This window comes from Aulonocara stuartgranti (genome assembly GCF_965226115.1).
Source record: "Aulonocara stuartgranti genome assembly, chromosome: 1".
Classification (NCBI taxonomy): Eukaryota; Metazoa; Chordata; class Actinopteri; order Cichliformes; family Cichlidae; genus Aulonocara; species Aulonocara stuartgranti.
Genome location: NC_138939.1, coordinates 35,211,993 through 35,223,093, shown reverse-complemented (window position 1 = coordinate 35,223,093; position 11,101 = coordinate 35,211,993). Strand labels below are relative to the sequence as shown.

At 38.8% G+C, this 11,101-nt stretch overlaps 1 long non-coding RNA gene across 12 annotated transcripts; it reads right to left on the bottom strand.

Annotated features, from left to right (window-relative positions):
• Positions 1–643: 643 nt before the first annotated feature.
• Positions 644–10,740, bottom strand: LOC309712333. 12 transcript variants are annotated; one of them, XR_014278247.1, is made up of 10 exons: positions 10,638–10,740; positions 10,352–10,432; positions 8,301–9,164; positions 7,940–8,048; positions 7,715–7,834; positions 7,411–7,572; positions 2,912–3,527; positions 2,530–2,687; positions 2,045–2,102; positions 644–1,091 (listed from the first exon to the last, which is right to left on the bottom strand). It is a non-coding gene; the product is annotated as an uncharacterized lncRNA (long non-coding RNA). The 12 variants fall into 12 exon arrangements; XR_014278252.1 differs by lacking the exon at positions 10,638–10,740 and having other exon boundaries at positions 650–1,091; positions 8,301–8,455; positions 8,941–10,618; XR_014278253.1 differs by lacking the exon at positions 10,638–10,740 and having other exon boundaries at positions 651–1,091; positions 8,301–8,462; positions 9,004–10,618.
• Positions 10,741–11,101: the final 361 nt, after the last annotated feature.

Below are 11,101 nucleotides of genomic sequence, written 5' to 3'. Positions count from 1 at the left end.
TAAAGTTCCATTCTCATGGTGAGGCAAAGTGCTTTATGTGTGTGTGTGCGCGTGTCATGAACGGCTATAAAAGGCCTATAATTAAAGAACAAAGCGGGGTTTGAGTTCGAGTTGCGGCAGACTGTCACTACTTGTAAATGGAACGCAGCCTTCCTACGGCGGACAGCTAATAACAGGAATCGGACGCGGTCCAGCCAAGTCCACAGCAACCACCATAGCAACCGCCTAGCATGACCTTAAAAACATATTCTGTCTTCATAACTATCAAAATCGTGAAATGATTTGCAAAGTGTGAAAGTGTTACAGCTGCAGAGAGCTATGGCGGTATCTATGGAAGCTGTTTACATAGCTAATAATATACGATGTAACCATGGAGACAGTCAGTCACTTGAGCTAGCGGTGCATGTTTACTACAGTGAATAAGGTGATTGAGTGCACAGCGTCCACACTCTGCAGGGGGTAAAGACATTACTTCAATATTGTTTTATATTGATATATATTAGCCTTCTGTTGACCATCACCTCAGGTTCACCATTACAGTTTCAGATTACAGATGCACACTGTCTAAACACATTCAAAAACTCATGTCTCAGAAATAAGCACAGCTGTTCATGTTTGTCATTAGAGTTTTATTTGTAAGAAAATTATGAACTTCATATTGTGCATTAAATAAAAGAACATTTCACAACTCTGAGTCAACAGAAACAGGTAACAGAAATGTCTCTAATGTGTACAGTGTAGTGTAAGCATTAAAAGATCATAAAGGAAAAACTAACATTTATGTGAAACTAATTGTAATAAAAAATGAGCAGGTGCTTTATAGATTTAAAAGAAAGAATCTGAAAACAACACTTTTTTGGTCTAAGTGATCAAAGTAGAAAACAGAACTGATGTTCAAGAACAAACCGTAGCTGCACTAATATTACACATCTTGATCGTTGTACTGAACAGACATTGTTGCTTTTAAAACCACATGCAGTGTGTGACCATGACTGTTCACTGAGACCATGAACGCCACTTCGCTGAAGCATTCTTCTTCTTCTTCTTGCCATTAAATTGGAAGCAGAAGCAGCACGAGCTGATTTGATCTACTGAAAGGAAAAAGCAGAACATCTGAGTTGAAACCAGTCAGCTGAAATCATTAAGACAGGAACAAATTCAATGCAGTGTCTCAAGTGGCTTAGCCTGTTACAACTGTTGATACAAGCTAAATACGGTTAACACACAGTGTCAGGGAGCTCCAGTGTGGGAACTAGTGGCTTTAGGTTTGTAGTCATTTAACTTTCATCCATTCATTCATTTAATTCAGGAGGAAGAAATGCCAGGTTGGTGCAGGCTGGTTACATGCATTTGGTCCCATGCTGTCTTTAATTAAATGACTTGGTTCATTTTATGGCTGGGCTGTATGTGGGGTTATATCATGTTATTTGGGCAGGAGTACCTGTCCCCTGTTAGACTTAGAAAGTTTCTCCATAAGTAGAGTTTCTAACTCTTCTAGCACATCTGTGGCTGACAGCTTTTTGGTGGCTCTTTTTACCCCACACTGGTTGTGAGTGTGTAAATAGCCCCACTAGTTATTTTGGGTTGCAGTTAACTAGGGAGGAAGGGGTGGGTATGCCATGATTAGGTGAATAACAATTATATGTGATACATAAATTTCACAATGCATGCATATATCTCTATCAATTAAACCTGGCCTGAGGGCTGCCATTTTTTACATTCAGTTATTTCTCTTAGAAATGTTGGAACTAAATAATGAATGTGTTACAGTTAAAGTGAAACACTGGTCAGTGTAAATGGCTCATTGGGACACAGAAACCTTTAAATTAAACCTGATATCTAGTGTCAAACAATATCAAAGCTGTAAAAGATGTTTACATTCAGAATTTATAAAACTATGATTGTAAATAAATTCAAACAAGTGAGCTTTTCTCTTTGTGCTGAATATCAACACTGTGGTTTCTTAGACTGTAAGCTTTACTTTAGTGCAACCAGTTGCAGAAGCTGCCACTCCAAATGTCTTTTGATAACAAGAAAAAAATACCTTTTCAGTACATGGCCTGAAGTTCTTCTCCGAAATCTTCTGCAATCGGCTTTGTCTGCTGGTTTGAAGACAATAAACCATAAAAAAGATGATTTAGTCACTTTGTCTGCGTCATGCAGCTCGAATGTGTCGTGTAACAATGTTGAATAGCCGTCGTTATCCCTCTGCTGCGTCAGTAGGATTGTACTGTACAGCATCTCATTGATATGTGAGGAATGCTAATGTAACACGATAACAGACTTACATCATTAAAATATAAAGTGCAGGAGATATTTAGATATTTTTTATATTTATATTACATTTTATAGCTGACGGATATTACTAAATAGATAGAATTTACTAAATAGCTGGATGAACATGAAAAATATGTCTATAATAACAAATGACCATGAGAGCCAGTAGAATTAATTCAGCTGGACACTCAAAAGACGTCCTTAAATGCTCTTTAAGTGGCAGAACAGATGAACAAACAGTTAATCGCTTACTTGAGATGAAATCTGCTCAGCTACTTTGAAAACAGTTTCTAACTGGTTCCTCCTTTAACAGGATGACTGCTCAGGGGTAAGGCCATCATGCAATCCAGCAACCTTTATGGTTCTGCTTTGATTCACCAGGAACTATTAGGGAAACCTTCCAGTGCCTCCTGTGAAAGACACAGGCATAAACACACAAACATTTATTAACATGTTCCACAGTGTTCCAGTTTGATTTTCTTATCCTGTGGACAACAACGTACATGGATGCAGGTTTATTGTTAACTTTTGTAAGGTTTATTTAATGAACATATCCAGCTGCAGCTCCACTGTGATCCTGAACTGGATAAGCACTTAAGAAAATGTGTCAATAAATGGACAAACATCAACTTACTATATTTATCCAAACAGACGGGACCAATAATGCTTCGCTGAGTTAGAGACTTTAACAGACTCTTCTATGTAAGAATGTCTCGTGCTGATATACCTGCAAACTTGACAACAAAGGTTTTTCAGACTACATGTAGCTGTCCTCTATGTCAGCTAACACATTTACATTTATGTCACACTTATTTCTGCTTTCCCATTTTATAATTATTACTTACATTTTGATTAGATACCTTGAGTTTGTAAATGATCAGATTACATAATTGGAATACAATGTATCCAATTCAGGGTTGCGGGAGGATGAAGCCTATCCCAGCTGATACAGGACAAAGACAGGCTGCCAGTTTATTGCAGGGCTAATACAATATGTGTAACAGAAAATCCACTTAAATGTTTGATATTTCTTATAATAATCATAATTATGACTATTATTTAAAGGTTTCTTCATAAATACATTTTGATTTTTTATAACCCCTAAAATATAAACCTGAGCTGTTTCAGATTCTGACCTCTGACCTCAGTGACCTGGCTGTGTCCTCACTGCAGCTCCCTCTTGGAAGTACGTCTGCTTCTTGTCTTCCCCCAGTGTTGACCGCCTGATATCAAGATATCACGTACTGTAACTGAGGAACAAAAAAGGACAAACACTTGCCTTCATTTAAAAGTACATTCATACAGAGATAATCTATGGAAACACACTAGTTCACAGTTTGGGAGGAACCAGTTCCTGTGAAACATTTCTGTATATGAACATCATGTGGAGAATGAATGAAATGAGTTCTTCAGGTGACTCAGCAGTCCCACACTGACAAATGAAATCTAGTTAAACTATTAAGCATATTTGCTCTTCTGAAATCTGTGTTAAACAACAACAAACATAAATTAGTAACAAAAACTACAGCTGAGTATAGGCTTTACAAACCACCAGCAGCCATAATGCTAAATTTTAATCTTCAAATGTTTCTGAGCTGTCTTCAACCTGCTTTTAGCACATTAAAGTCTCAATAAATAAAGTCAATGCAGACTCAATCCTAAATGTTCAGCACACAGAGACACAGAGGTACTGTTTAAAGTTTAGTGTTAACTTGAGTCACTGATCATTCACAGTATTACAGAGTCTGGCAGTCTTTGCATGATGTCCACGTCACTGTAAGTTTCTAGCTGACTCTCAGGTGTGCCAGCAGGAAAGAGTAATAATAACCTGCATCCTGAGGTTTGTCATGCAGGATTAAAGGAGCCAAGCTTTGTTCACACAGCTAGGATTGTATTTTACACTGACCCTGGGTCAGTATCAACTTCAAGAAGACAGCTGTAACTGTTGATAGAAGAATCACACACACATATTTATGGCTTTGCCTTATAGAATTCAGCATCTCAGTGCTCAGGAAATAGGTTTTGCAGCTGTTTGAGCTAAGATTTTCAAGTTATTCACAAATTAAAACCTATACTTTGTGTCGGGCAAGAACTAAATTCAAATGCATGTAACAGTGAGAAACGCACTGTCTTGGCGAAGTAAAGCGTTTCTCATCAACTTCATAGAGCTTGCTGTAACTTTTGATAGAAGACTCAGACAAAGATATTCATGGCTTTATCTTATAGACTTCAATATCCCCCCAATGTGTGTGTGAGTCTTCTCTCAAAATTTACAGCTGTCTTTATGAAGTTTATGGAAAAACGCTTTATTTCACCACGTTAGTGCGTTTCTCGCTATTACATGTATTTGAATGGAGAACTCGACCGACACAAAGTATAGGTTTTCAATTTGTGAATAACTTGAAAATCTTAGCTCAAACAGCTGCAAAACCTATTTCCTCAGCACGGAGATGCTGAATTCTATAAGGCAAAGCCATAAATATGTGTGTGTGTGAGTCCTCTATCAAAAGTTACAGCTGTCTTCATGAAGTTGATACTGACCCAGGGTCAGTGTAAAATACAAGTTATTCACATAATGAAAACTTATACTTTGTTTCGTGCAAGAACTCCATTCAAATGCATGTAATAGTCAGAAACGCACTGTCTCGGCGAAATGAAGCCTTTTTGTACAACTTCATGAAGTTAGCTGTAACTTTTGATAAAAGGCTCAAAGCAGAGGGATAACGACGGCTATTCAACATTGTTACACGACACATTCGAGCTGCATGACGCAGACAAAGTGACTAAATCATCTTTTTTGTGGTTTATTGTCTTCAAACCAGCAGACAAAGCCGATTGCAGAAGATGTCGGAGAAGAACTTCAGGCCGTGTACTGAAAAGGTATTTTTTTCTTGTTATCAAAAGACATTTGGAGTGGCAGCTTCTGCAACTGGTTGCACTAAAGTAAAGCTTACAGTCTAAGAAACCACAGTGTTGATATTCAGCACAAAGAGAAAAGCTCACTTGTTTGAATTTATTTACAATCATAGTTTTATAAATTCTGAATGTAAACATCTTTTACAGCTTTGATATTGTTTGACACTAGATATCAGGTTTAATTTAAAGGTTTCTGTGTCCCAATGAGCCATTTACACTGACCAGTGTTTCACTTTAACTGTAACACATTCATTATTTAGTTCCAACATTTCTAAGAGAAATAACTGAATGTAAAAAATGGCAGCCCTCAGGCCAGGTTTAATTGATAGAGATATATGCATGCATTGTGAAATTTATGTATCACATATAATTGTTATTCACCTAATCATGGCATACCCACCCCTTCCTCCCTAGTTAACTGCAACCCAAAATAACTAGTGGGGCTATTTACACACTCACAACCAGTGTGGGGTAAAAAGAGCCACCAAAAAGCTGTCAGCCACAGATGTGCTAGAAGAGTTAGAAACTCTACTTATGGAGAAACTTTCTAAGTCTAACAGGGGACAGGTACTCCTGCCCAAATAACATGATATAACCCCACATAAAGCCCAGCCATAAAATGAACCAAGTCATTTAATTAAAGACAGCATGGGACCAAATGCATGTAACCAGCCTGCACCAACCTGGCATTTCTTCCTCCTGAATTAAATGAATGAATGGATGAAAGTTAAATGACTACAAACCTAAAGCCACTAGTTCCCACACTGGAGCTCCCTGACACTGTGTGTTAACCGTATTTAGCTTGTATCAACAGTTGTAACAGGCTAAGCCACTTGAGACACTGCATTGAATTTGTTCCTGTCTTAATGATTTCAGCTGACTGGTTTCAACTCAGATGTTCTGCTTTTTCCTTTCAGTAGATCAAATCAGCTCGTGCTGCTTCTGCTTCCAATTTAATGGCAAGAAGAAGAAGAAGAATGCTTCAGCGAAGTGGCGTTCATGGTCTCAGTGAACAGTCATGGTCACACACTGCATGTGGTTTTAAAAGCAACAATGTCTGTTCAGTACAACGATCGAGATGTGTAATATTAGTGCAGCTACGGTTTGTTCTTGAACATCAGTTCTGTTTTCTACTTTGATCACTTAGACCAAAAAAGTGTTGTTTTCAGATTCTTTCTTTTAAATCTATAAAGCACCTGCTCATTTTTTATTACAATTAGTTTCACATAAATGTTAGTTTTTCCTTTATGATCTTTTAATGCTTACACTACACTGTACACATTAGAGACATTTCTGTTACCTGTTTCTGTTGACTCAGAGTTGTGAAATGTTCTTTTATTTAATGCACAATATGAAGTTCATAATTTTCTTACAAATAAAACTCTAATGACAAACATGAACAGCTGTGCTTATTTCTGAGACATGAGTTTTTGAATGTGTTTAGACAGTGTGCATCTGTAATCTGAAACTGTAATGGTGAACCTGAGGTGATGGTCAACAGAAGGCTAATATATATCAATATAAAACAATATTGAAGTAATGTCTTTACCCCCTGCAGAGTGTGGACGCTGTGCACTCAATCACCTTATTCACTGTAGTAAACATGCACCGCTAGCTCAAGTGACTGACTGTCTCCATGGTTACATCGTATATTATTAGCTATGTAAACAGCTTCCATAGATACCGCCATAGCTCTCTGCAGCTGTAACACTTTCACACTTTGCAAATCATTTCACGATTTTGATAGTTATGAAGACAGAATATGTTTTTAAGGTCATGCTAGGCGGTTGCTATGGTGGTTGCTGTGGACTTGGCTGGACCGCGTCCGATTCCTGTTATTAGCTGTCCGCCGTAGGAAGGCTGCGTTCCATTTACAAGTAGTGACAGTCTGCCGCAACTCGAACTCAAACCCCGCTTTGTTCTTTAATTATAGGCCTTTTATAGCCGTTCATGACACGCGCACACACACACACATAAAGCACTTTGCCTCACCATGAGAATGGAACTTTACCTAAGCTAACCTTTAAAATATCTGATATAGGATAGAAAAAATGAAGCAACCAGAGATTTAATGATGAAGACTCTGGGTTCTGTAGTGACCTGAATGACTCTTTGCATACAATTTATTGAAGAGGACTTTAGAATGCACTTTACATTTAGACTGTTGCTGTTTAATTTTTTACATTGTTGCGGTGTTATGTCATGAATAAAGTTCACCTGCTGGGGGTTTGATGGATCAGATCATCATAATCAATGGGTCCTGAGGTGGGCGGGACTGTCTCTGGTGATGTCACCATGAAGGAACAGCATCTGGCACGTGTTGCTGAAACATCCCAGTACACTGGTGTAGTTTCCTCTCCAGCTGTTTGACATTTGACACTTCAACATTAAGGGGAAGAAGAAGAAACAGTGTTAGGTCAGGTGACCACATGGTTTCTAAAGTGACTGACAGGAAGTAACCAGGCCGTTAGAAATGGATGGCATGTGTTTAGAGTTACTGGAGTTGGGTAACTCTACTTACCAAAAGCAGAAGCACACAGATGAAGGATCAGATGCTGAATGTTGCAGGAACATGCTCGTGCGGTGGTCATTCAGTGCTGCTCCGGCAGGTTAGACAGTCCAAGACTGATATACTGCCCATCTGAGAGTTTGAAAACACACATGCAAAGATTTATTTTGTATTACAGTCAAAGTTGGATGTTCATTTTTGTCCTTTAAAAATGTTTGTGTATTTGAAAGCGCTAACATTTAAGGATGACTTGGATCGTCTCCTTTAAAGGGGAGACAAGTGTATCCACTGATCCACGTCACTTTACCTGGATGATGACTCCTCTCCCCCTCACTCAGAAACGCTCCTAATATAACCAAGCAAATAAATAATATTGAAGATTTACTTACATCATTACAAAAACAGGAAAAACATCTCCCTTTGATTCTATTTCTCCATTCCTGCTGAACATCAGGCAACAAATATCTCAATAAATCACAGTAAAATGTAAAGCACATGTTTTCTCTGCTTTGTCTAACCTCTGCAGAGCCTCTGTCAAGAAAAACATATCTGTAAGCATAAAACAAATATACATTTCATAACACGTCACTGGACAAACCTCGGTCAGTTGATTTCCTCTGTGCAGTGCAGACGAACATCAGTCAGCAAGTCAAGGTGGTGAGATGGACTGGTGTCCTTTGTGACTCTGCTGGTTCTTCTGAGGAAATACCACCGTCTCTCCACACCGTCACCATCTGTGAGCACAAACTGCTGCTCTGCTCTGCCAGCATGTAGGAAATCACATATCACACACACAGGGGTGAAGAAACATTAGAACTCAACTTTGGATACTTTAGATCTAAACAGATCAAAGTAGCTCTTAGCTTCAACAATCAGTGAACAGACAAACAATGATACCATACTGATTCTGTATGAATACAATATGGTATTTTCAATACAGGTGTCAAATTAATTTACTAAAACTAATACAGATATATGTATCTTTTTTTTTTTTGATAAATTCATTTGCTAAATTATAAGAATATATATTTTTTCATTTAACAATTGCAACTGAAAGAAATTAAATATTGAACAAAAATATATTGTCACATTCTGAGCATGCTCAGCATGCTGACAGACTTGAAGTTGCTACAGATTTTAAGAAGTGATAATTATAGGGAAAAAACTTCTCTTTTTCATCCGTTTAATCAAACATTTGATGCCTTAGATGTCTCAGTCCTATAGCATTCTGCAACTACAACTAAGCTGAAGCTTGGATTTGGCTGCAGGTGCCCTGTACATCCTTCTCAACATGTGGGTACCATTTAATCACACTTCTTCCTGAGCTTTGCTTCGTCACAAGACCAAAGGTGGCATCCCGTGTCACGGTCATATCATCATCCAGAAGAAACATTTGAAGAAAAATCATGGAGAAGAAACATTTACGCGCCTCCCGGTTTTGTTTTCTGATCCTGCAAAAAGACTGAGGACAACAAAGCCCAGAGAACACGAGATACACAACATCCAACATTCAGACTCAACAGCCTCCATAAATGAAGAGCACCAGGTTGGTTCAGTTATAGTAGATGTCATGGAATTTTTTAAATAAAGTCTGCAACACAGAAAGAGCTGTGATCATGCTATTTATTACTGTGCACAGGAGAGCAAACACACATCAAACATCACAGTTCAGTCATGTCAGCTCTGCCACTTCACGTGTCTCGCTATGAAACCTAACGGATCAATGGTTATGCTGTTTTGTGCCCTTGACGTTATCAGCACCTGTAAAGGGAGTTGTTTTCTCAAACTGCTGAAGTAAGTTCATCTAGTTTTAGAAACTTTCATTGAACAGTCTATAACAGTGTCACAACTAAGCATATGCATAAGCACTTAAATGAGAATAACATAAAATTTCTATTACAGGAGCTAGAGCCTGTCCCAGTAGTCATAAGTAGAGCACACCTGGACAGGTCACCAGTCTGTCAGAGGACTAACACAGATGCAGCCTGACTAAATCCTAAATGTTCAGCACACAGAGACACAGAGGTACCGTTTAAAGTTTAGTGTTAACTTGAGTCAGAGTCTGGCAGTCTTTGCATGATGTCCACGTCACTGTAAGTTTCTAGCTGACTCTCAGGTGTGACAGGTGTGCCAGCAGGAAAGAGTAATAATAGCCTGCATCCTGAGGTTTTTCATGCAGGATTAAAGGAGCCAGGCTTTGTTCACACAGCTAGGATTGTATTTTACACTGACCCTGGGTCAGTATAAGTATCATACAGTTTAAACGAAGCACTGAAACTTGCACATATTTATTACAGATGCACTGAAGCTAATCGAGATATTTGCTGTCAGTCTGTGGCTGCGATTAAACACTTTACTGGAAACTTTATTAACTAGTAACTTCGTCAGTCATGACAGAAGCTAATATTTCTGTGCTAACATCGTTTAAACAGTAACAGCTTTATTCCAATATAAGCTAACGTTTACACCGTAACTTTAAGCTAGCACCATAAAGACGGTAAAACACGTAATAACATCTACAAATGCATCTTAAAGCTGTTATATTAGCACTCGGTGTATTACTAACATAACCACATTAACATTATTGACACTCGCTGGTCTGACTTTTAATAGTCATTCTATAAATGCTGTCCGTTTAAACGGTCTTACCTGTACACACTGCTGTATCCACCGGATTGCAGCCAGAGTGGATTCTGGAGTCTTCCCACGCTCCTGTTAGTGATCCTCCATCTGGATGGATGATAACAACCTTCTGAACAATCTAGCAGGAGATGGTCCATATCTAGGGGATATGGACTGATAACAGCCAAAGCGGGTGAATAAAGTCACCCAGTCGCTAGCTGTGCGATTACCCAGCATACACCAGCACAATATTAGGCACAGCACCACCATAGACATTTTCAGTGGTTTTGAATGCAGGACATAGTTATCTTACCTTGTAAAATGCATGACAATAAAACAGCTAACCACCATAAAATGGTATTGTGTATGTATGTATGTGCATGTGCATGTGTGTGTGTGTGTGAGAGAGAGAGAGAGAGAGAGAGAGAGAGAGAGAGAGAGAAAGAGAGAGAGGGGGGGGAGGAGAGATCAAAGGCGTGCGCTTATGTTTTTTCTTGATCAAGAGTGTGCCTCCTCTCTCTTATTGGATGTATGGTATAGCATGTTTATTCAGGTGCACCTTTGAAGTCTATGAGAATACTTTGCAGCCTGGTCTGAGTGGTCATTTCTGCACAGACACAATGAAGCGTGCACTCAGTTTAGAGGAGGCTGTTGCTGCAGTTTTGCACTCTCCACAAGCAGTGGAGATACTTCTGACAGCGAAGAAGAATTTTTGCCAGGCACCGAGGAGCTTTGCAGCTCATGTGCGGAGGAGGAGAAGGAGAAGGAGGAAGAAGA